A 22669-nucleotide genomic window follows, 5' to 3' on the forward strand; every position below is an offset into this window, starting at 1 on the left:
TTCTCTACCACATATAAGGTAAAGGGCTTTTCTAAATTTGGGAGTCTCAAAGCTGGGGCTGTACTCAATTTGTCCTTCAGGGTTTGGAAGGCAATCTGATGTTCCTCCTTCCAGTCCAAAGGTTCATGTTCTGGGCCCTTAAGGGCTTTATATAGTCTTTGCTATTATGCCAAATCCTGGGATCCAAATCCTACAAAAATCTGCCATTTCCAAGAAGGCCGTAAGTTGCCTCCTGGTATAAGGAGGCTATAACGCCAAGATAGCCTCTTTCCTTTCTAGAGTCAACATCCTGGCCCCGGGTGTTGGCAAATTCCTGAGATATTTTACCTTCTGGGTAGAGGTCTGGGCCTATTGTGGAGAGACTTGATAACCATGATTCCCCCAAAAGTTTAAGACCTTTATTGCATTTTTATCTGAGTCCTCTTTGATGGGACTACATATTAACAGGTCACCCACATACAGTAAGAGGGTTTCTTTTTCTACTTGTAGCTGTCTAAGGTCCCTAGCTGATGCATTCCTGAATAAATGTGGGCTATCCCTGAATCCCTGAAGCAGCACTGTCCATGTAAGTTGAATAGTTGCCTGGGTCTCAGGGCTTGTCCATTCAAAGGCAAAAAGGTACTGGAAGTTAGGAGGTACTGCGATGCAAAAGAATGCATCCTTTAAGTCCAGCACCATAAACCATTCAGATTTTTCAGAGACCTGGGACAGAATCATGGATGGGTTAGGAATCATCATGGGGTCCAAGGGCATACATCCTTGTTAATAGCCCACAAGTCTTGTATGAATTGATATTCTTCATTGGGCTCCTTTATCAGAAGAATTGGGATGTTACATCGAGATTGGCAAGGTTTTAGTAACCCATATTTAAGAAATTTATCTATCAGAAGTCAAAGCCCTTGTCTAGCCTCTGGTTTAATCAAATATTGCTTTTTACAAGGATATGTGGTAGGGTCCTTTAGGGCAATTTAAACAGGAGGCATGTTTAGAGCCCTCCCTTGTATCTCAGTATTCCATACCTGGGCATCTACCTGTGACAGTATATGTGCTGGAATATTAGTGATTGTTATCATTGTCAAGGCTGTATGTAAAGATATTAGTAGTGGCTCTTTTTTTGCTAGCGTGGTCATTCTAACTAGATGAAGGGTAGCCCCCAGCTGAGCTAGCAAGTCTCTCCCCGGCAAAGGGATAGGACATTCAGGCATAACCAGGAATTGGTGGGACAAAGTAAGCTCTTCTAAGGAATAACTAAGTGAGAAAGTGAATTTTAAAAACTGGGACCTCCTATCTATTCCTGTTATTTTGCAGTCTCGAGAGGATAGGAGACAAGAGTGGTGAGTTAGGACAGAGTAAGAGGCTCCTGTGTCAATTAGGAATTCCGCCACATCTAGGGTTACCCAAGCTCATCTGAAGAAATGCTCGGATATCCATGTGGAGCCATCAGGATTCTTGGGCCCCATCAGTTGCTTGCCTTCTCAGCCATCATGGGCTTGGGAGTTCTAGGTCCCCTTTGGGTCCTGGGACAGTCCCTCCTCTAGTGACATTCTTTCCTGCATATGGGACAGGTTCCTGGTGACCCTTCAGTTTGCCAGGTGCAGCTGTGGCACCATCTTTGGTGCATCTGTGGCATGTACTTCTTGAGTATGGGGGTTGGTTAGGCCTTGGACTCTCAGGTCTCCTTCCATAGTTGGAGCCTCAAGGTGGGTAACCCGGAGGCGGCAGGGAACTTTAAGCTGCCACAGTTATCTGTGCCTTTTGTCTTCTCCTCTTGGCTCTTACAGTTTCCTCAACCAGGTCTCTATTATTATATAATCCAAAAACCATATCCAGTAATTGGCTCATTGGAGTTTGGGGATCTGCTGAGATCTTTTGTAGTTTCCACTGAATATCAGGAGCTGATTGGGTGATAAACTGAATAACCAAGAGGGCTTGCTCCTACGGGGAATAAAGATTTAACAAACCCATAAAGTGTTCCTTATTAAACAGCCCAATGGGCAAAAATCTTGAGGGTTAACTGGGCAATAATAATATTTACTTTGCAGACAAGCAATCCTAGGTTTTTGAGAGACCGAAGTTTTGCAGATGCAACAAACATGAGAAGAAACACAAATCTGGCAGTCACAATCAATACAGAGAAGAAAAATGCATGAAATCTAAAGAAGGGGTACTGAAATATAATCCTGGCTTACCCAGAGAATGCAGGGTGATCTGTTGTATTAATTCCTTATCTGTCCCAGTGACCTGATGTGAGTGGAGGTGGCATGGTTTGAGATTCACTGACAGAAGGGCCAGTTCTGCCATGGCTTATGTGGCTTTCCTTAGGTCTCAACATTCTAGGACTGAACTTAGGGCAGTATCATCCTATAGTCTGATGGTGGCATCCCATTTTATCAGGGAGTTTCACCCTAAACAGAGTTAAACCCAAATAACAGGGAGTGGTTACCCAGATAACAGGGAGTGATTACCCAAAAGTGGCAGTATCCCACTGAAACAAGGAGTAGTTACCCAAAAATGTAGATGGAAAGAAAAATCCACTTATTGTTTCTGATGGTCCAGGATCAGGCAGAGCAGGTGGACCCCTAGTGGCTCAAGGCCATCCCCAAACACGTTTCCGTGATCAAGGGGGATAAAACCCAGGCCAGTAGGGGACACTCTCCTGGGTGGCTCGTAAAAGATGATACTGAAGTAGCTACTTGGGCTCCCCAGACTCCATCATCAGGCATAAGCTCTACCTCATTCTTTTTGGCTATCAGACTATGGAAGCCACACTTGAAAGCAACAATTGAAAGTATGACCTTTGTAATTGTAAATGTTCTGTTCTACACATGAAGAGCCATTATTCTGAGAAGATTGTATGGGATTCAGCAGACCACCAAACAGGATCTCCGCAGAAGAAAAGTTAAGAACCTGCACACATGGGAAAAGACCCTGTGGGACCAGCGCCGGGCTCTGCTTGCCCTCCTAAAAATGGATAGGGAGAGAATGGGAAGGAAGATTCAGAGGGAAGAAACTGTGTGAATTTCCAGAATGTTTTATTCAACATCATGGTATTCAATATAGTATTGCTTCTGACCAAGAACTCATTTGACAGTTGCACTGGGCTCATGCTCACTGATCTTACCCTGAATAGCTAGCCTGATGGAATGGTGGAATGACCTTTTGAGGATTAAATTTCAGTGCCAGCTGGATGACAACACTTCAAAGATCTAGGTAATACCCTACAGGATATGGTATGTGCTGTAAATCAGTGACCAATTGTCCAAATGTGAGTTAAAAGTATAATGCCAAATTGATAAGGTATCTTAAGACTGAAGAACAAAGCAGACAACTTCATACATTTCACAAGGAATTTATTATTATTAACAACGGGCAGGGGCCGGCCTGTGGCTCACTCGGGAGAGTGCGGTGCTGATAACACCAAGGCCTCAGGTTCGGATCCCATATAGGGATGGCCGGTTTGCTCACTGGGTGAGTGTGGTGCTGACAACACCAAGTCAAGGGTTAAGATCCCCTTACCGGTCATCTTTTAAAAAAAAAAAACAATGGGCAACTTATAGGGAACGGATTGGGCAGAGCATCCATCTGGGTACTGCCTAGCTGCTTTCTCAACAAAGCGGGGGGGGGGGGGGACAGGGGGACAGAGGGTGCGGGAGAGCAGATGAAAGTTATAATGGAGTTAGAGACAAAGTTGGAACTATGCCAAAGAGAAAGTATGTGAGAATGGAAGATTCCTAGGTGCCTCACAACCACCTGTCGCTTATCCTTGGGGTCGCTGGCATCATTCCCCTTATGTTACACAAACATAGCATTCTGTTCCTATTCCTGCCTTGGTTGCTAAGCAAGCTATGCAGGGGAGATTGTAACTATTGAAGCCAGAGCTCTGAAGTCGAGGAGGATGGAGTGAGCTCTGACTAGCATCCCTACAACAATATATGGTGCTGTTTTTCCCAGGTTGGAGAATCAAGTGATAGAAATAGTGCTCCTCACACTATTACCACTAGTGATTGAAAGAAAGTGAGCCAAAACGCCGGGTACCGATCAAGCTTTACTAAAGGAAAAGAATCTGCCGGGCTGCGCTCAAAACGGAGGGCAGCACCAGGCCTGGGGGTGGGAGGGCTCACATAGGCTGTAGGGAAGGCTGCCATAATCAGGGAGGGGTTTGGTGCTGGAGTGGAAGACAAGGCTGGCGGGTGCAATCAGGGGAAGGTTGCACCCATGCGGAAGTAGAGGAGTTTCTATTTCTCAGAAACCATGAGGTTTCTGTAAGAGAAAGGTTGGTGGACATTTTGTGCTTATTGTGTGCAAAATGGCGCCTATCACGTCCAAGATCCGTCAGTGATACACCAGTGAAAATTTTACATCCTACCCTCCAGCGTTGGGCTCTGCTGATCTAGAAGTCATAGGTCCCAAGAGAGCACCACTCCACCAACAGATGCAATAGTGTCTGTGTTAGAGCGGCCATTGAAACTGCCACCTGACCTCTTTGGGCTCCTTGTTACAGGGAATCAACAGGTAAAGAAGGGGGTTACTTTACTGCCTGGGGTGATTGATCCTGATAACGGGAAAATAGACTGTCGCTTTGCTATGGGGATAAGGAGAAATATGTGAGGAATGCAGGAAAGCCTCCGGGACCCTCCTCAGTACTCACTGCACTCTGTGAGTAAAGTCGATGGAAAACGACAACAACCCAATAAAGGCAAAACTGAAAATGATCCAGACTGGGCAAAAAATCAGTGAAGAACTGCGGTGCTTGTTGAGGGTAAGGGAAAAACGGAATAGGTAATGAAGGAGACAGTTATAAATTCCAGCTATGGCCAGTGAGTTGCAGAAATAAGGACTGTAATAGTTATGAGTATTTCTTCGTTATTTTGATATGAATACATTTGTGCGTACATGAGGAGTCTTCAAAATGTTCGGGGAAAGATTCGTATTGTCTTTTTCTTGTGGGGAGGGGGGCAGCTGGTCGGTATGGGGACTTGAACCCTTAACCTTGGTGTAACAACTCTGCACTCTAACCCACTGAGCTAACTGACCCGCCCTCGTGTTATCTTTTGATTCTATTTTCCACAAACTTTTTGAAGTACCCTCGCATCAGCCAATATTTTTCTCTTCTCCCTGGAAACCCTCCTACCAGCCTAACATACGTTCATTAGTAGTTCACTTTGTATCTCAGTGTTTAAGTTACAGGATATCCCACGTGGAATGTGACTCGGCTATAAAAGGAATGAATATTTAAAAAGAAAATAAGGGGCTTTTGGGGAAAGGGTTGGCATATTTTTTCGTCGAGTGAGGAAAGCATGATTTTGCTGTTTTTCTTTTTATGTGGAAGTAGATTTTCTTTACGTGAACGGAGGAGGAGAAGGGGGAGGGGAGGGGGAGGAGGAGGGGGGGGAGGGGGGAGGAGTGGGGAAGGGGAGGAGAAGAAGAAGGAGGAGGAGGAGGAGGAGGAGGAGGAGGAGGAGGAAGAAGAAGAAGAAGAAGGTGTACATGAATGCCAGGTCGACAAGAGGTGGACTGTTTGTGGACTTGTAATGTGTTAACTTTGCTAAGCAACATTTCCCAGAATCCCCATCCCTGTGTAGTTCTGTTAGCGTGGGCCACAGGAGACATTTGCTGAGATAAGGAAGGTGAAACTGAAGTGACTGCCATACTCTTTGGTTTCCTGGGAGAGAGCAGGGCAGGCGACGAAGCATTGCTACAGCTCACTCATACCGTCCTTTACTTGCTGGCTCACTTACCTCCTGGACACGGAGCCGCAGACGGGTTTGCAACTGCGTCTCCTACCGGATCTTTTTCTGCAGCTTCTCTGACCCTGAAACTGGTGGGTTTCTTTCTGGACGAAGAGCGTCTCCTGCAGGACATTTCTTCGGACTTTGAAAGTGAGAGACCGAGGCAGGTTCTAGTTCCTCGTTGGTTTATAAAAGGGTTTTACTCATCCAGTTCACATAAGCGTGGGCGCAGGATTCCGGCTAAGCTTTGTTAAGTACAGTCCGGTGTAAACTCCCACGTTACTAGAAAAGTCCGAGAGCACCTCGAGAATATCCTTTCGTATGTGTGGCGACCTAAAAGCGTTACCTGCACCACCATCTCCCAAGTGAGCTAAATAAACAGCACACATTTTGAAAGCAATCTCGCAGAACACGTAAAGCAACAGACACAACCAAATACAACAACGAATGAAGTTTTCTGAGAAACCTACTACTTTTTTTTAGGCCTAAGTCATTTTTCTCACAGAAATACAAGCTATGTTGCTTTCCCGAGACACCGAGATTTTAACTTGACGGCGAGCAGGTAGGCTGTTTGCGTCCAAAGCTTGTCCGAAAACCCACTGTCTCCACACACGCTAAATAACTACGAAAAAAATCTTCAGCGACCAGTACATCTCGTTATTACCGCTCTGCTTTTAGAAACCACGATAACCAGGGGAAAGCGCGAACGCAGTCCCCCACTACCACAAATTATGCAGTCGAGTTTCCCACATTTGGGGAAATCGCAGGGGTCAGCACATCCGGAGTGCAATGGATAAGCCTCGCCCTGGGAAAACCACCTTCGTGATCATGGTATCTCCCCTGCCAGGTAAGTATGAGCTCCTGCACTCCTACCCCACCACAGCCTCATACATCTTACACTTTTCACACACGGTCACTTTCATCCACGCAGCCCTCTAGCTCTTCTAGCCCTTCCACAAAGCGAGTACACACTGCGGTTCAAGTAACAGTCCTGGGCTCGCTCCCACACAGGAAAATCCATCGTGTTGACGCAGAAGTTGCCGAAACAGCAGCCCCTGCGCTGCCTCATCTACATAGGACTCGCCCTTTCCGTGATCTCACTTATCTCCCGACCTCCGTCCTCTCCTCCCTGTCTCTACGCCGTCCAGCCGGCCAATCAGCGCGCCCGCAGCCGGTGGGGGAAGTGACGTCTGGCTCTCCCGCCTTCCCTCTCACCCCCATTCGTTGGCGCGGTACGCGGAGCTCCGGGGTCCGCTCCCTGCCGGCTAAGCGGGTCCTTAGCCTGTGTCCTGCCGAGGACCCTTTAGCGGCCTGCTGGAGCCTGTGCACCGTTCTTGAACTAATGGCTTTTAACGCATAGACGAGAACACTTAGGATTTACAAAGGAAGCCGGCTCCTTTCCAAGCCGGTTGCCTTTGCGGTGTGGCGCTATGTGTATATCTTTATTAAAGTGCGTTGAACATCAAGACTGGCAGCGAAATCTGTTTCCTTCTTGAAAGCTCAGCATCATTCATCGAAACTTTAATTCACTGTACTTTCAATCTTTTGGTGGGAAGGTGTTTTGAATTATTGCACTGGTTTTCTCTGTCCTCGTCCTGGAATGCACGTTATTCGTGTTTGGACCTCTGGAACTGATTTACTTTCCTGAACTTCTCTCTCCTGTTTTTATGTTCTTGCTCTTATTTTGTATTTTCGGAAATGGTCTTGACATTGTCTTTCGACTCTCCAATTTTTGTTCTTGTTTCTACTACTATATATTTCCAAGTATGTTGCTTTTCTCTGTTCCTTTCTTTTAACCAGTTCTTTGTATTTTCACTCGCAGAGTCATTACCTATACAATTATTTTGTGTATGCATCTTCTACAGCATACCCTTCCAGCTTATCAGATTCTAGCCCTGTTCATTCACTTTGAGCTGTTTAGCAACTTTTTGTACGTTGCAGGTTACTGATAGAGGTAAATCTTTCCTTTTTAAAAATTAATATTTTTTTTTTTACATTCTAAGATGTTGTGGAGCAGTTGTGGGGAGGAGGACAAGGGAAAGGGAAGGGAAATAGCATGGGAGGAGGAGGAAGAAGGGGGACCTGGTGGAGGTCATTGGCACCCCCCTCATTCCTGCAGGGGAGACCAGGGGTCTTCCAGCTGCAGCTGGGTTGTTGCTGTGCTAGAGACAGTTGTCAAGGGGCATGGCTGAAGCCCTGGGCCCTCCACTGCCCTGGCTTGGGGTGATGTGCCTGAGACCTAGGCCCTCCCTCCTCCCTGGCTTGGGAGCCCAGGGAGGGGGCTTCTGATCCTTTTAGGTTTTATGGATGTTCTTTGGTGATGTTAGACCTTTACTGGTTAATGTCAAACTTCGTCTCTGATCTGTGGGTATTTTGTTTTTTCTTTCAGTTTTGCGTTGGATTATTCGCTGTTCCCACTGCTTAAACTCTGCACTGTAACTATTTTTTTGTCCTCTGGTTACTTCTAAAATGAGGGAACTTCCTAAATTAACCAGAACTTGAGCCCCGTGGTTGAGCTAAATTGCTGCTTTGCTGCTGATTCTCTGGGGAAGGCTTTTTGTGCAGTTCAGGTTTTAGTTGTTGACCTTGTAAGCGCATCTGGGTCTTGTGAGGTCTGGTACACTTGGGGTGTGTGGATGCTCTGGTCTGGGCCTGAGTCTTTTCAGTAAACTGCACCCCCTGCACTTCTATATTCCTGACAGCCTACACTGAGTGGGCCTGTGCTAATTGGAGGACGGATCAGCTGTCCGTGCTGTGCCCCAGTGTTCTCCTGGTGGGCCCATCTCCCCCACCGCCCACACTCCAAACACTTCCCAATGGACCGGTCATGCGCAAGTCCCTTGCGATGACTCACCAGCCTCCGAGTGGCTCCTTTTTTCAGCTGTCTGTGGCGCCTCACTCCCATGTAGATCCATGGGAACCCTCTTAGTGGTCCTACTGGCTGGGGGGCCACCAAGGCCCTCTTCTTCCCTGCTGCTTCCAAGGGACTTCATACAAGGGCACAGCTGCCGCTTTTGCAAGCTCTTGCTCTGTGTGCTCACCAGCTCCAGCCTTGAAGCCGCTGGGGCTCAAAATGGTGGGAGCAATCCTTTTTCTCATCGTGGCTTCTCCTGCCTTCATGCACTCTGTAGGTCTCTCCTCCTCTTACTCTGAGCTCTAGTGGCCCCAGCTTGGCTGTCATTGCTTTTTAATAGTTGTAAATTGGTTAATTTGTGGGTGAGAGTGACTCTGGAGACCATCTATTCTGCTGTCTTTTTTTTTTTCAAAGATGACTGCTAAGGGGATCTTAACTCTTGACTTGGTGTTGTCAGCACCACAGTCTCCCATGAGAGCTACCTGGCCATCCATATATATGGATCTGAACCCGTGGCCTTGGTGTTATCAGCACCACATTCTCCCAAGTGAGCCACAGGCCGGCCCTTATTCTGCCATCTTGACCAGAAGCCTCTAAATCTGTCCTTTCTGGTAGTGATTGTAATTAACTTCTTTCCCTCCTGGGGATCAGTCTCCATTTTCATTTCACTTCCATATTCCTTTACTCCATATAAATTTATGCTGTTTTGATGCTTCCTTTGAACAGATTTTAAAATCTAATCGGTATCCTTTATCATATGAATAAAATAAATTCCTTAACATATCTTTGTCATATAACTTTATGGGAGTCATAATTTTACCTTTGTCTGAAATTTATTTTTTAACACTTCTCTCTGCATCTGTTCCATATATTACAAGTTGCCTATTTTAGAAAGTTATCTCTCACATTATATTTGTGCTGGATGTTCTCTGCACCTCCAGATTCCCTCTCTGCACTTCTTCCCCCATCTGTGTGCCTCTCTCACACTGCCAGCATCTCCTGGGCTTCCTTGACCTCTGGGTTCCAGGTAGGTGCAGCCAATGGCAGACCAGAAGGTAGGAAGAGAGAGAAATCGGGGTATTTCTAAAGCCCTTGTCTCCCTCCCTGCCTCAGTTCGGTGGTGCTAATGGAAAAAATCATTCACAACACTTGTTAAAGAATGGTAAAGTAGACTTTTCAGGATTATTACAATAGATGTAGGGACCACTGCAGAGGGGTTTTCCAGTAGGGGAGAGAAATTGAGCTCAACCTCAAATACAAGGAAAATGGGAATTTATAGCCAAGGAGCAGAGTGGGAGGGGATGGATGAATGGAAAATTACTAAGAGGAAACATCATGGGTCAGGGGCATTTGGTATAAACTGACCTAACAGGATTCTTGCTGAAGGCAGGCCAGGGTGATCAGACATCACCTGGGTGATGGTGGAGGATGCGGAACCCTATTAGATACTGAGGGTGATCAGTGTATTAGTCTGTTTCTGTTGCTTATAACAAAATACCTGAAACTGGGTAGTTTATAAAGAAAATTACATTTATTGTTTACAGTCTTGAGGCTGTGAAGTCCAAAGTCCAAGGAACACATCTGATGATGGCAACAGTGATCAGAGAGAGAACAAATCTCCTCACGCACATCTCCTTTCAAAGCCCTCCAAAGCCCTGACCACCATTATTAATCCATTCACCACTGCACAGTCCTGCAATCTAACTACCTCTCTAAGGCTCAGCCTTTCAATTACCATAACATGATTTCCCACCCTCTTAATAGTCACAGTGGGGGCTAAGTTTCTAACACTTAAAACTTGGGGGACACAATTCAAGCTTCAATGAGTTTTCGGGAGACGTAATTCAATCCACTGCAATCAGATATGGAGGATGGAGGATCCTAGCTAAACTGACCTAGCAGGATTCTCACTAAAATTGGACAATGCAGAAATGAACAGAGAAGCCCAGAAGTTGAGGCCTACTTGGGAGGAGGATTCAGAAGAGCCTGACTAGAGTTTGGTCAAGTAGAGAATCTTTGTCAGTGGTTCTTCACTGATCTCTCCTGTAGGGACAGAGAGAGGGTGATCCTTTTCCTCTCCACCATAAGGGTCATGACTGACACCCCTATAATAAAGGTTAACAAGAGAGTAGTTATTTGATCATAGTTTTATGTGAAATGGGAGCTGTATGAATAAAGACCCAACCATAAAGCCTGAACTATCTATTTTTATGCTTAGGTTCAATTGAGATAGGAGGTGCTCAGTTTCCCTGGGTTTGGATTTCAGGACACACTTCTGGGTTTCAAGCCACTTGCCAGGGTCTCAAACCCCTCTAGGCTCTCCCCTAGGGAAGAGTTACTGTTGTTTGTTGGACCTATTTTTGGCACCAATGTGGGAAGACTGAGACCACAAGGGGCAGACTTATGCAAATCTGGTAGCTGAACATGCTCAGTGAAAGGAATTTATATGGGCTTATGAGACCCTAGTGACCGAGCACACTCAGTGCAAGGGAGTTTATCCTTTGAACGACCCTCCACTGTAGGTGCTAAAGAGTGCAGAATATTCTTGAATATGTTCAGTGCACGTGATAGAATTTGGTCAATGAACATGCTCTAAAAGGAGACCAACAGAGCATGTGCAAGACTATGTTACATTACAGAGAACCACCCCTTAGTTGATTAATTAGATAGAATGAATATGTATTAGATAGAAAATTATAAAAGCTGAATCCCAGCAGAAGGCTGGGCAGTTGCTCACTCTCTCTGGAGCCCACCCTGCATTCTCCTTGTGGAGTGTGTATTTCTTTTCTTTTCTTTTCTTTTCTTTTTTTTTAAAGATGATCGGTAAGGGGATCTTAACCCTTGGTTTGGTGTTGTCAGCACCAACTCCCCAAGTGAGCCAGCCAGCCATCCCTATGTAGGGATCCAAACCTGTGGCCTTGGTGTTATCAGCACCGCACTCTCCCAAGTGAGGCACAGGCCGGCCCTGGAGTGTGTATTTCTTACTTTTGTGTTAAACTTGGTGTGGGCCCTGCCCATTCTCTGGACTAGGCCTCACTCTCTCTGTGAAGTCTGTATCTTTTATCTGCTTCATTAAACCTATTTTCATTTTCTACTGTGACTCTGCTCTTGAACTCTTTCCTGTGGCATAGTCAAGAACTTGGTAAGAGGATGGAATAGGTTGAGGCCAGCTATTGGGCCTCCCAGATCCTCTCCTCTGGCATCACCATGAAGCAGGGACAGCCGTGTAGAAGTATGGTTGGATTAAAGGGGGATGCTAATAGGATGAGTGGGGACACTCAGCAACACCTGTCCGTTCCGATTCTTCTTGGCTTCTCTGTGTGGCTTTCCTCCCTCCCAGGTGTGGGGTAGGGCTCTTCTGGAATAAGGGTCTTAATTTCTTTATGGCTAGCTGTTACATGGACAGGTGGCAGAAGGTTAGAATTATATTTGGGGGCTTTATTGCTGGCTTTGGGGATGAGGGGTTCTGGTTTCTATGGCTTGCTTCAGAGAAGAATGAGGCTAAAAGACATGAGGGCAGGAGGGCAGGGAGAAACTTCACTTCTGAGGACTTAACTTTGGGGTATTGTTTTCTGAGCCCCAATATTTCAAAGAACACTGTCCTGTCTAATGATTGTCTCCAAGACTGCAGGTCTCACTGGGTCTGGTAACTACTCCTTTCTCTTTCCTATTACTATGGACTGAATAATGTCCTCCTCCATGCCACCCCCAATTCATATGTTGAATCCCTAACCTCCAATGCATTAGTATATGCATATGGGGCCTTTGACAGGTAATTAGGGTTAGATGAGATCATGAGGGCGGGGCCCTCATGATGGAATTAGTGCCCTTATAAGAAGAGACACCAGAGAACTTGCTTCCCTAATCACAAAAAGAAGCAGTAATATGAGCACACAGCAAAATGGCAGCCACTTATAGGCCAAGAGAAGAGGCCTCAGAGTGAAACCTATCTTGCTGGTATCTTTATCTTGGACTTCCCAACCTCCAGAACTGTGAAAAATAAATTTCTGTTGTTTAAGCCACCCAGCACTTTGTTATGGCAGCCAGATCTATCTAGGCCTAGAGGCAATATGGTTTCCCTGCTGTTTCCAGATTCTGGTGCTTCTCAATTCTTTTGGGGGGGAGAGGTCACCGGCCCCTTTGGTGATCTGAACTCTTGACCTTGGTGTTACAACACTGCACTCAACCAGCTGCCTTTGTGGGATTCTTTTCATCCTGTCCACACATTTGTAAACATTCCCTTCATAAAAGTCTCTTTCAGTCACACATCTTAGTGTGCCTCCTGTTTTCTGTCAGAACCAAGACTAATTTGAGATTTCTTCAGGTAGGGATGGTGTCTTAGTCCATTTGTGCTGCTATAACAAAAAACCACAGATTGAGTAATTTGTAAACAATAGAAACTTATTTCTCACAGTTCTGGAGACTGAATAGTCTAAGATCAAGGCACCTGCAGGTTTGGTGTCTGGTGAAGGCTGTTCGTCATAGATGGCACTGTCTAGGTGTTCTCTTCACGTGGTGGAAGGGATAGAAAAGGCAAAAGGGAATGAATACTATGTCCTCACAAGGCAGAAGAACAGAAAAGCGGCCTAAGCTAGTTCCCTCTTGCCCTTTTATAAGGCACTAATCATTCCTGAGGGCAAAGCCCTCACGACTTAATCATTCCCCAAAAGGCCCCACCTATTAATACTATCACATTGTGGATTAAGTTTTGGGGGGGGAGCAACTGGCCCATATGGGGATCCAAATCCTTGACCTTGGTGTTATAACACCATGCTCTAACCAAGTGAGTTCAGCTGCCAGGCTGGAATTAAGTTTCAACACATGAATATTGGAGGAGTCACATTCAAACCATAGCAGCTGATAATCCTTAGTTAAGAGGAAAGACCTAAAAAACTAATAGAAAACTCTAAGAGAATGGGATTTGTCAACTTTGAGCTGAGAGAGACTGAATATGCAAATGGACAATGGCCAGACCACATATATACAGAACTTTGATCCACAAGCAGCAGCAACCTGCCCAGAAAACTAACCTGTTATCTACAGCCCTGGGAAGCTGGCTCGCTATAAATCAGACTCACAGGGAGCCAGATTGCTATCTCTAGTGACAATCCAGGAAGTTAAACAATTATTGCTGTAACAATTGGCCCAAAACAGCAAAGACTTGATTAATAACTGATAGCTTCCCTAATTTTTGTTCCTGCTTCCAACTTAGGATCAACCAGAGAAGGTCAAACATCTCTAACCAATCACATATGATGTCCCACTTCTCATTAGCAGCCTACATAACTTTCTCATGCTGACAGCCTGCAATCAGGGCATACCTGAATCCTTCCCTTCTTTCCACTGTAAACCTTTCCCTTTCTTCTGCCTGTCTCTGGGTCTCTGCCAAAATGGAAGTGACACTGGCCAACTCCCTTGCTAGAGCAATAAAAAATAGGCTTTACTTTGTCGTTTGGTTGGTCTTCATTTACTTGCAGAAGATTCAATGTAGAGTTGACAAACACTCTTGCCTTGACCAAACTATAGTCAGTTTCCTCTGAGCCCTCTTCTCTATTAGGCATACTCCTTGGCCTATCAAGCCCAGTTTTAGCAAGAATCCTGCTAAGCCAGTTTAGCAAGAATCCCCCCACCCTGGATATCTAATCAAGTTCCTTGTAGTACTTTTCCACTTACTTGATACCAGAGGAGAAGGTATGGGGAGGTCGCATAGCCAGCCCCAGCCCATCCCATCCTCTACTAGGTTCTTGCCTCTGTCACAGAAAAGAATTCAAGAGCAGAGTCAGAGTAGAAAGACAAAACAGTTTTAATGTAAAGAATAAGAAATACACACTTGGCAGGAAAGTTCGGGCTGGCTCCAGAGAGCGAGTGGCAGCCCCACGTTCTTCCTGTATTTTACTTCCATAGTTTGGCTAGACATATTCATGCTATCTAATGAATATTCAATTAAGGAGACCCAAGCCATGTTGGGACCTAAAGCTGCCTGGGCTGCAGAGGGTGGGGAGGATTTTTAAAAGGACATTTTTTTCTCTCCACTCTTTCTTCCCATCCCCTGACTTTCTTATCTTGCTCGCTAAGTAGGAAAACAAGGCTGAGAAGCTAATTACTTCTTTGCAAAGGTATCAGTTCTTACTTTAAGACTTGCAGAGTTTTGAGAAATGATCAACGCCAAATGACTGAAGCTGACCTTGAGCACCAGCCACATATACCAGCACAAATCAAAATCTTGCAGGGTCCTAACATAACAGCGAAGATGAGAACAGAAACCAGATGAGGCCTCGGCAAGACCTTGTACCTGACCCATAGAAACGGACCCTACATAACTCACTTCTCTTTCTCTCCTGCTTTTCACCTCCCACATTCCATTCCCTCAACCTTTCCTTTAAAAACCCCTCAGTAAATGTAAATCTTTGAGATGGGATAGCCTACCATCTCCTTCAGCTGAATACATCTGCTTTTCTAACACCAACCATTTGAATTCTGAGTTTTCTTCTTTCCTTTTCAAGGGGGCAGGCAGCTGGACCTGAGTCTGGTAACAGTGGTTCCCAGTTATGTAACACATGCTCAGTTGGTCTCTCGAGCACCTCATTAATCAAATTCCAACATACAGACTGAAAATTATTTAGAATGTGCTAGGTGCTCTCTAGTGCCTGCAACGTACAAAAAGTTGCTAAACAGCTCAAAGTGAATGAACAGGGCTAGAATCTGATAAGCTGGAAGGGTATGCTGTAGAAGATGCATACACAAAATAATTGTATAGGTAATGACTCTGCGAGTGAAAATACAAAGAACTGGTTAAAAGAAAGGAACAGAGAAAAGCAACATACTTGGAAATATATAGTAGTAGAAACAAGAACAAAAATTGGAGAGTCGAAAGACAATGTCAAGACCATTTCCGAAAATACAAAATAAGAGCAAGAACATAAAAACAGGAGAGAGAAGTTCAGGAAAGTAAATCAGTTCCAGAGGTCCAAACACGAATAACGTGCATTCCAGGACGAGGACAGAGAAAACCAGTGCAATAATTCAAAACACCTTCCCACCAAAAGATTGAAAGTACAGTGAATTAAAGTTTCGATGAATGATGCTGAGCTTTCAAGAAGGAAACAGATTTCGCTGCCAGTCTTGATGTTCAACGCACTTTAATAAAGATATACACATAGCGCCACACCGCAAAGGCAACCGGCTTGGAAAGGAGCCGGCTTCCTTTGTAAATCCTAAGTGTTCTCGTCTATGCGTTAAAAGCCATTAGTTCAAGAACGGTGCACAGGCTCCAGCAGGCCGCTAAAGGGTCCTCGGCAGGACACAGGCTAAGGACCCGCTTAGCCGGCAGGGAGCGGACCCCGGAGCTCCGCGTACCGCGCCAACGAATGGGGGTGAGAGGGAAGGCGGGAGAGCCAGACGTCACTTCCCCCACCGGCTGCGGGCGCGCTGATTGGCCGGCTGGACGGCGTAGAGACAGGGAGGAGAGGACGGAGGTCGGGAGATAAGTGAGATCACGGAAAGGGCGAGTCCTATGTAGATGAGGCAGCGCAGGGGCTGCTGTTTCGGCAACTTCTGCGTCAACACGATGGATTTTCCTGTGTGGGAGCGAGCCCAGGACTGTTACTTGAACCGCAGTGTGTACTCGCTTTGTGGAAGGGCTAGAAGAGCTAGAGGGCTGCGTGGATGAAAGTGACCGTGTGTGAAAAGTGTAAGATGTATGAGGCTGTGGTGGGGTAGGAGTGCAGGAGCTCATACTTACCTGGCAGGGGAGATACCATGATCACGAAGGTGGTTTTCCCAGGGCGAGGCTTATCCATTGCACTCCGGATGTGCTGACCCCTGCGATTTCCCCAAATGTGGGAAACTCGACTGCATAATTTGTGGTAGTGGGGGACTGCGTTCGCGCTTTCCCCTGGTTATCGTGGTTTCTAAAAGCAGAGCGGTAATAACGAGATGTACTGGTCGCTGAAGATTTTTTTCGTAGTTATTTAGCGTGTGTGGAGACAGTGGGTTTTCGGACAAGCTTTGGACGCAAACAGCCTACCTGCTCGCCGTCAAGTTAAAATCTCGGTGTCTCGGGAAAGCAACATAGCTTGTATTTCTGTGAGAAAAATGACTTAGGCCTAAAAAAAAGTAGTAGGTTTCTCAGAAAACTTCATTCGTTGTTGTATTTGGTTGTGTCTGTTGCTTTACGTGTTCTGCGAGATTGCTTTCAAAATGTGTGCTGTTTATTTAGCTCACTTGGGAGATGGTGGTGCAGGTAACGCTTTTAGGTCGCCACACATACGAAAGGATATTCTCGAGGTGCTCTCGGACTTTTCTAGTAACGTGGGAGTTTACACCGTACTGTACTTAACAAAGCTTAGCCGGAATCCTGCGCCCACGCTTATGTGAACTGGATGAGTAAAACCCTTTTATAAACCAACGAGGAACTAGAACCTGCCTCGGTCTCTCACTTTCAAAGTCCGAAGAAATGTCCTGCAGGAGACGCTCTTCGTCCAGAAAGAAACCCACCAGTTTCAGGGTCAGAGAAGCTGCAGAAAAAGATCCGGTAGGAGACGCAGTTGCAAACCCGTCTGCGGCTCCGTGTCCAGGAGGTAAGTGAGCCAGCAAGTAAAGGACGGTATGAGTGAGCTGTAGCAATGCTTCGTCGCCTGCCCTGCTCTCTCCCAGGAAACCAAAGAGTATGGCAGTCACTTCAGTTTCACCTTCCTTATCTCAGCAAATGTCTCCTGTGGCCCACGCTAACAGAACTACACAGGGATGGGGATTCTGGGAAATGTTGCTTAGCAAAGTTAACACATTACAAGTCCACAAACAGTCCACCTCTTGTCGACCTGGCATTCATGTACACCTTCTTCTTCTTCTTCTTCCTCCTCCTCCTCCTCCTCCTCCTCCTCCTCCTCCTCCTTCTTCTTCTCCTCCCCTTCCCCACTCCTCCCCCCTCCCCCCCTCCTCCTCCCCCTCCCCTCCCCCTTCTCCTCCTCCGTTCACGTAAAGAAAATCTACTTCCACATAAAAAGAAAAACAGCAAAATCATGCTTTCCTCACTCGACGAAAAAATATGCCAACCCTTTCCCCAAAAGCCCCTTATTTTCTTTTTAAATATTCATTCCTTTTATAGCCGAGTCACATTCCACGTGGGATATCCTGTAACTTAAACACTGAGATACAAAGTGAACTACTAATGAACGTATGTTAGGCTGGTAGGAGGGTTTCCAGGGAGAAGAGAAAAATATTGGCTGATGCGAGGGTACTTCAAAAAGTTTGTGGAAAATAGAATCAAAAGATAACACGAGGGCGGGTCAGTTAGCTCAGTGGGTTAGAGTGCAGAGTTGTTACACCAAGGTTAAGGGTTCAAGTCCCCATACCGACCAGCTGCCCCCCTCCCCACAAGAAAAAGACAATACGAATCTTTCCCCGAACATTTTGAAGACTCCTCATGTACGCACAAATGTATTCATATCAAAATAACGAAGAAATACTCATAACTATTACAGTCCTTATTTCTGCAACTCACTGGCCATAGCTGGAATTTATAACTGTCTCCTTCATTACCTATTCCGTTTTTCCCTTACCCTCAACAAGCACCGCAGTTCTTCACTGATTTTTTGCCCAGTCTGGATCATTTTCAGTTTTGCCTTTATTGGGTTGTTGTCGTTTTCCATCGACTTTACTCACAGAGTGCAGTGAGTACTGAGGAGGGTCCCGGAGGCTTTCCTGCATTCCTCACATATTTCTCCTTATCCCCATAGCAGAGCGACAGCCCATTTTCCCCTTAGTTATCAGGCATAATATTCTGTAGAAAACCGGGGGGGGGGGGGGTGAGGTGGGGGGCGTTGTTAGATACCGGTATACGTGTGGTTTTCTCTTCACTTTTCCTCCGGTTTTTTTCAGTTATGGTTTGTCTTTGTTTTGTTTTGTGCGCTTTTAAATGTAGGTGGCATATTCTTCACGGTCAAGTGGAAATTCACGTGACTTTAAAAAGTTGATAGAGCTCTTGTCTCTCATGCAGGCTTAGTGTTCTACTGTACCCAAAGCTTAAAGAAAGCACTTGAGGTGATGGGATCGATGGTATACGCACTTTAAGTTAGGTGAATGAATAAAAAGGAAAAAAAAAAAAAAAAAAAAAAAAAAGGAACAAAGCAGCAACAACAAAAAAGCAACGTAGCTGGAAACAAGCAGTCAGTTAAAAAAAATAAAGGGAGCAAGTTAGCAACTGTACTTAAACTGGTTAAGTTTTCTTAGGGAACAAGCATTCCCTGTTGGGGCTGTTATTGTCCCGCGTTCAGTCGTAGGCACACGCTTACCTTTAGAAGAAAACGGCTCTGCCTTAGTGCCCTGGCGAGCTTGCACATATTCACAGAGGCCACGCAGGTCAGAACCAAAGTCTGACCTAAATCTCGGCCAGTCCCGTGTGATCCCAGAAAATGACAGGCAGTCTTGACCCGCGACCACTTTGTCATCTATCTTGTGGGAGGCTTCCACTTGGCCGTTTTCGACTACCTCCTACCATGTAAACGTCTAGTCTTTCCTCAGACTTCATTTAAGTGACAGCTGCCTTCCTTGATGTCTTCCTTCCACATCCTATCTCCATTACCACCCAACTCTCTAGATACCACCCCAATCCACGCTTCCCACCCAAAAGCCGCCTCTTCAAATTTCTGGCTCCAGTTGCCTCCCCACCCCACCCCTTTCCTCAGCCCTTTGCTTATCACCTCCATAGACCAAAACAGTAGCGCTCTCGCAGCCTCCACTTTGCACCTGACATGCATCAGCAGTCTGGCAAATTAGGAAGTTTCCTTAATACCTGAAAATGCCTGAGTATTGAACTACAGTTTAGAAGGAAGGATGTTGGGGCGACAAGTGGTCTGTGAGGATGTTTAGGACAGTTTTATGCTCGTCATGTGATTCCTCTGGTGTTTTTCTAAAAGAAATATACAGATTTTTTTCTTTTCAAGTATTGTTACACAAAAGTATTTGTGTTTCTCTTTTGTTAGGAGCAGCATAAACACAGTCGTTCTGAGCATGTCTTCTGCAGCCAGGCTGCCTGAGGTTCACATTCCTATTTTCAAATCCCACTTCCCTGGCTGAGTGACCCTGGACAGGTTACTTAACATCTGTCTCAGTTTTCTCACTGTAAAGTGAAGATGATGATATGACATAGACCTGTTGTAAAAGTTAAATAGATGGACACAGGTAAAACTCATCGACTATGCCTGGCACATGGCACCTTGCATGGACTCACTGAGCAGTAGCTCTTGTATTTTGGGCACAACACCACACTGAGACAGGATGCGATGAAAACTGATTTTATTTCAATGACATCAGTGATACTTTCCAGTGGCTGAGGACCAGACTGAGAGACCCCAGGAAAACCCCTCAATCTCCAGTAGGTCTGACCCTCAACGAGCTTCAGGGAATGAACTGTGGACTTTAATGCTATCTGGGAGCACCTGGGAGTTTATTAGCTCATCTGTTTAGCTCATCAAAAGGGCAATACCAATTCAATTTCTTCCTTCAAAACTGCCCCAATGAAATATTTATAGTTTTACACTGGAAGACATTTATATGTGTAGGGGAGGAACACTGTCTTTTCCTCATGTATGCTAGATTCACGGATAAGGACCCTGTTGCAAAAAACAGATTAACAAGAGAAAAGCACACACATTTGTTTAATATAAGTTGTACGCAATATGGGAGCCTTCATAAAGAAATGAACACCCAAAGAAACGATTAAACCTGAGGGGCTGTTTCTTTTCTTTTTTTATAATAGGTTTGATGAAGAGTGGAGAGTCATGGAGAACTATAATAGAGCAAAAAGAGTATGATCTTGTTGCTTTGCCTCCCACGGATTTGTCACCCCTTTTCCTCTGGGCGATGGAGCCTCAAAAGATTACTCAAAGCCCATCTCTTCTGAGCAGTGAGAAAGCCCCTGAAAAGGGGTTAATCTCCCAGAACCCTCAAGAGAGAGGCATTCCTTCCATTTGGGAAATTAACCCCAAATTGGGGTTCTCTTCCCACATTTATTCTCCAGACCAGGAAGTTTCAGGAAGAGAACATAGGTGGGGTTTTTGCTAAGTATAGTTTAACAAGTTTAATAATAGAAGCTGGTAACATTCAGTAAGACAAGCAAGGTAACATCCCACAGTGCAGTTTGCAAGAAGTTAAGTTGATCCACCAACAAAAGCTTGTTTTTAGCAAACATTCTCTTCTTACAGCAATTTCCCAGCATCTTTACATGTCAATCAGTAACCTGTCTGTTTTTGAGCCCGCAGCCTTGCTGTGTTACGACTCTATCTTACAACAGAGACTATAGCCTGGGGAAAATTTCCTGTCCTTTGCAAGGTTAACATTTGAAACTACAAGGCTTTGGAAAACCAGGCCCTGTGAAGTGCGTTTGCTTTATGTATATTCCATATGATCTAATGGCAATAAACTAGAGGAAACGTAGCAAGGACTGTTTGGGTTTTTCTCCATGTCTTCAGCAATAAGGATGCTCCTTTTCTCTGGGTACAGGGAGGGCACCTCTCACATGAGGGCCTTATGACCTACTTCATGGGAGAAGGGTGAGGAAGGTGATGGTGACCTTCCTGCTTCTATTGTTTTCTCAGATTCCTTCAGCTTAAGATATTCAATAAGCCAAGGTGTCACATTTTGGGGCAGCGTGTTCTGAACCCCTTCATACGCATGATACAAACCCCAGAATCTCTAAGGAGTCACACGTACAACTACCAAAAAAGTTTAAATTCAAAATACAAACGATGAGCTTTTAAAATATCACATGTACAAAGGAATGATATTGTATTCACTGTGTGTGTGTGTGTGTGTGTGTGTGTGTGTGTGTCCGGTAAGGGGATCGCAACCCTTGGCTTGGTGTCGGCCGCACCGCACTCAGCCAGTGAGCACACCGGCCATCCCTACATAGGATCCGAACCGGCGGCCTCGGTGCTCCCAGCGCCGCACTCGGCCGAGTGAGCCACGGGTCGGCCCCACTATACGTTTTTAATCAAGGTTACAGATGCCCAAAAGCTTGTTATGAACAACAGCAGTCCCCTGACCCCTCCTCCATTTCTTCCCTCCGGGGATAACCTCGTTCAGTGCGTGCAACCGACTACTTGGCTCGTTATCTCCTCATCTCGAAGTAAATCCTGTCATTCCTCGGCTTTCAGTTTTCCATTCCAGGCACGGCAGAGCGGCCGCCAAGGGGGAAAATGGGTTTGCCCGAGTTCCCTGCCTGCCAGTCAACTCCAAGGGAGCCAACGAGGCGCCTGCCTTGGCTTCCATTCACTTGCCAACCAACTAGCCCACCGCGTCCGTCGGAACCGAGAAAGGACACGGCAAGAACCAACGCCAGGCAAGCGCTGGGCCGTGTGGGTGCGGAGCCCTGTTCCCGGCGCATCAGTCAAGGACGGGAGCTGCAGAGCGGGAGCCGCGGCCGCCCAGCCCCGGGACTGAAGCGCTGCTGTGCGCGCCCCGCTGCCCGCGCTTCCGTTGCCCGCGTCCTGCCTTCCTCCTCGCCCTTCTCTGCTCTTCCCTGTCTCTCCCGCCTCTTCGGCTGTTTTCTCCTGCCCCTCACCCCTCTTTCCTTTCACGTCCTCCAAAGTGAGCTCCCAAATGACGGCCGTGTTGCTCAGTGCTGCGTCCCCGCTTTCAGTTCCAAGCTTGAAATCTCAGAGACGCCCCTTAGCACCTGGAGAACCCTTCAACTAGCCACAAAGAGCCATCGTCATCCTCAAGCAGAGCTTCTGCTGAGCGGGAGACGACACTTCCCGTCTGCTCGCGTCCTCGGGCGTCTTCTCCTTGGAGCAGAGTCCCGGCAGGACGAAGGGGGACCCCGCGGTCCCGGCCTCGCCCCGGGAGCTGCTCGGGCTCGTCTCGCCTTCGCCGGCCCGGGGCGGCCGTGGCTCAGCCACCTCTGCGCTCACGGTCCCCGCACGCGAGGACAGTCAGAGGCGAGGGGACCTTTCTTCTGGCGGAGCGTCAGACCAAAGACTGTTCCCTGGAGTCACGTTTCCTGAAGAACGTCCGAACGTAAAGAATAGAAGAAACTACAATTCAGAATAAAGTGGACCACCCGAATAAAACACCCCCAGTTTAGGTC

At 46.3% G+C, this 22669-nt stretch overlaps 2 non-coding genes across 2 annotated transcripts; one reads left to right on the forward strand and one right to left on the reverse strand.

Moving 5' to 3' along the window:
- Positions 1-6420: 6420 nt before the first annotated feature.
- LOC134385433 (U1 spliceosomal RNA) lies at positions 6421-6584 on the reverse strand. The gene has a single exon (XR_010024399.1). It is a non-coding gene; the product is annotated as a U1 spliceosomal RNA (small nuclear RNA).
- A 9732-nt stretch (positions 6585-16316) lies between these two features.
- Positions 16317-16480, forward strand: LOC134385434 (U1 spliceosomal RNA). The gene has a single exon (XR_010024400.1). It is a non-coding gene; the product is annotated as a U1 spliceosomal RNA (small nuclear RNA).
- The last annotated feature ends 6189 nt before the right edge of the window (positions 16481-22669 follow it).

The sequence above is a fragment of the Cynocephalus volans genome, chromosome 8 (genome assembly GCF_027409185.1).
Source record: "Cynocephalus volans isolate mCynVol1 chromosome 8, mCynVol1.pri, whole genome shotgun sequence".
Classification (NCBI taxonomy): domain Eukaryota; kingdom Metazoa; phylum Chordata; class Mammalia; order Dermoptera; family Cynocephalidae; genus Cynocephalus; species Cynocephalus volans.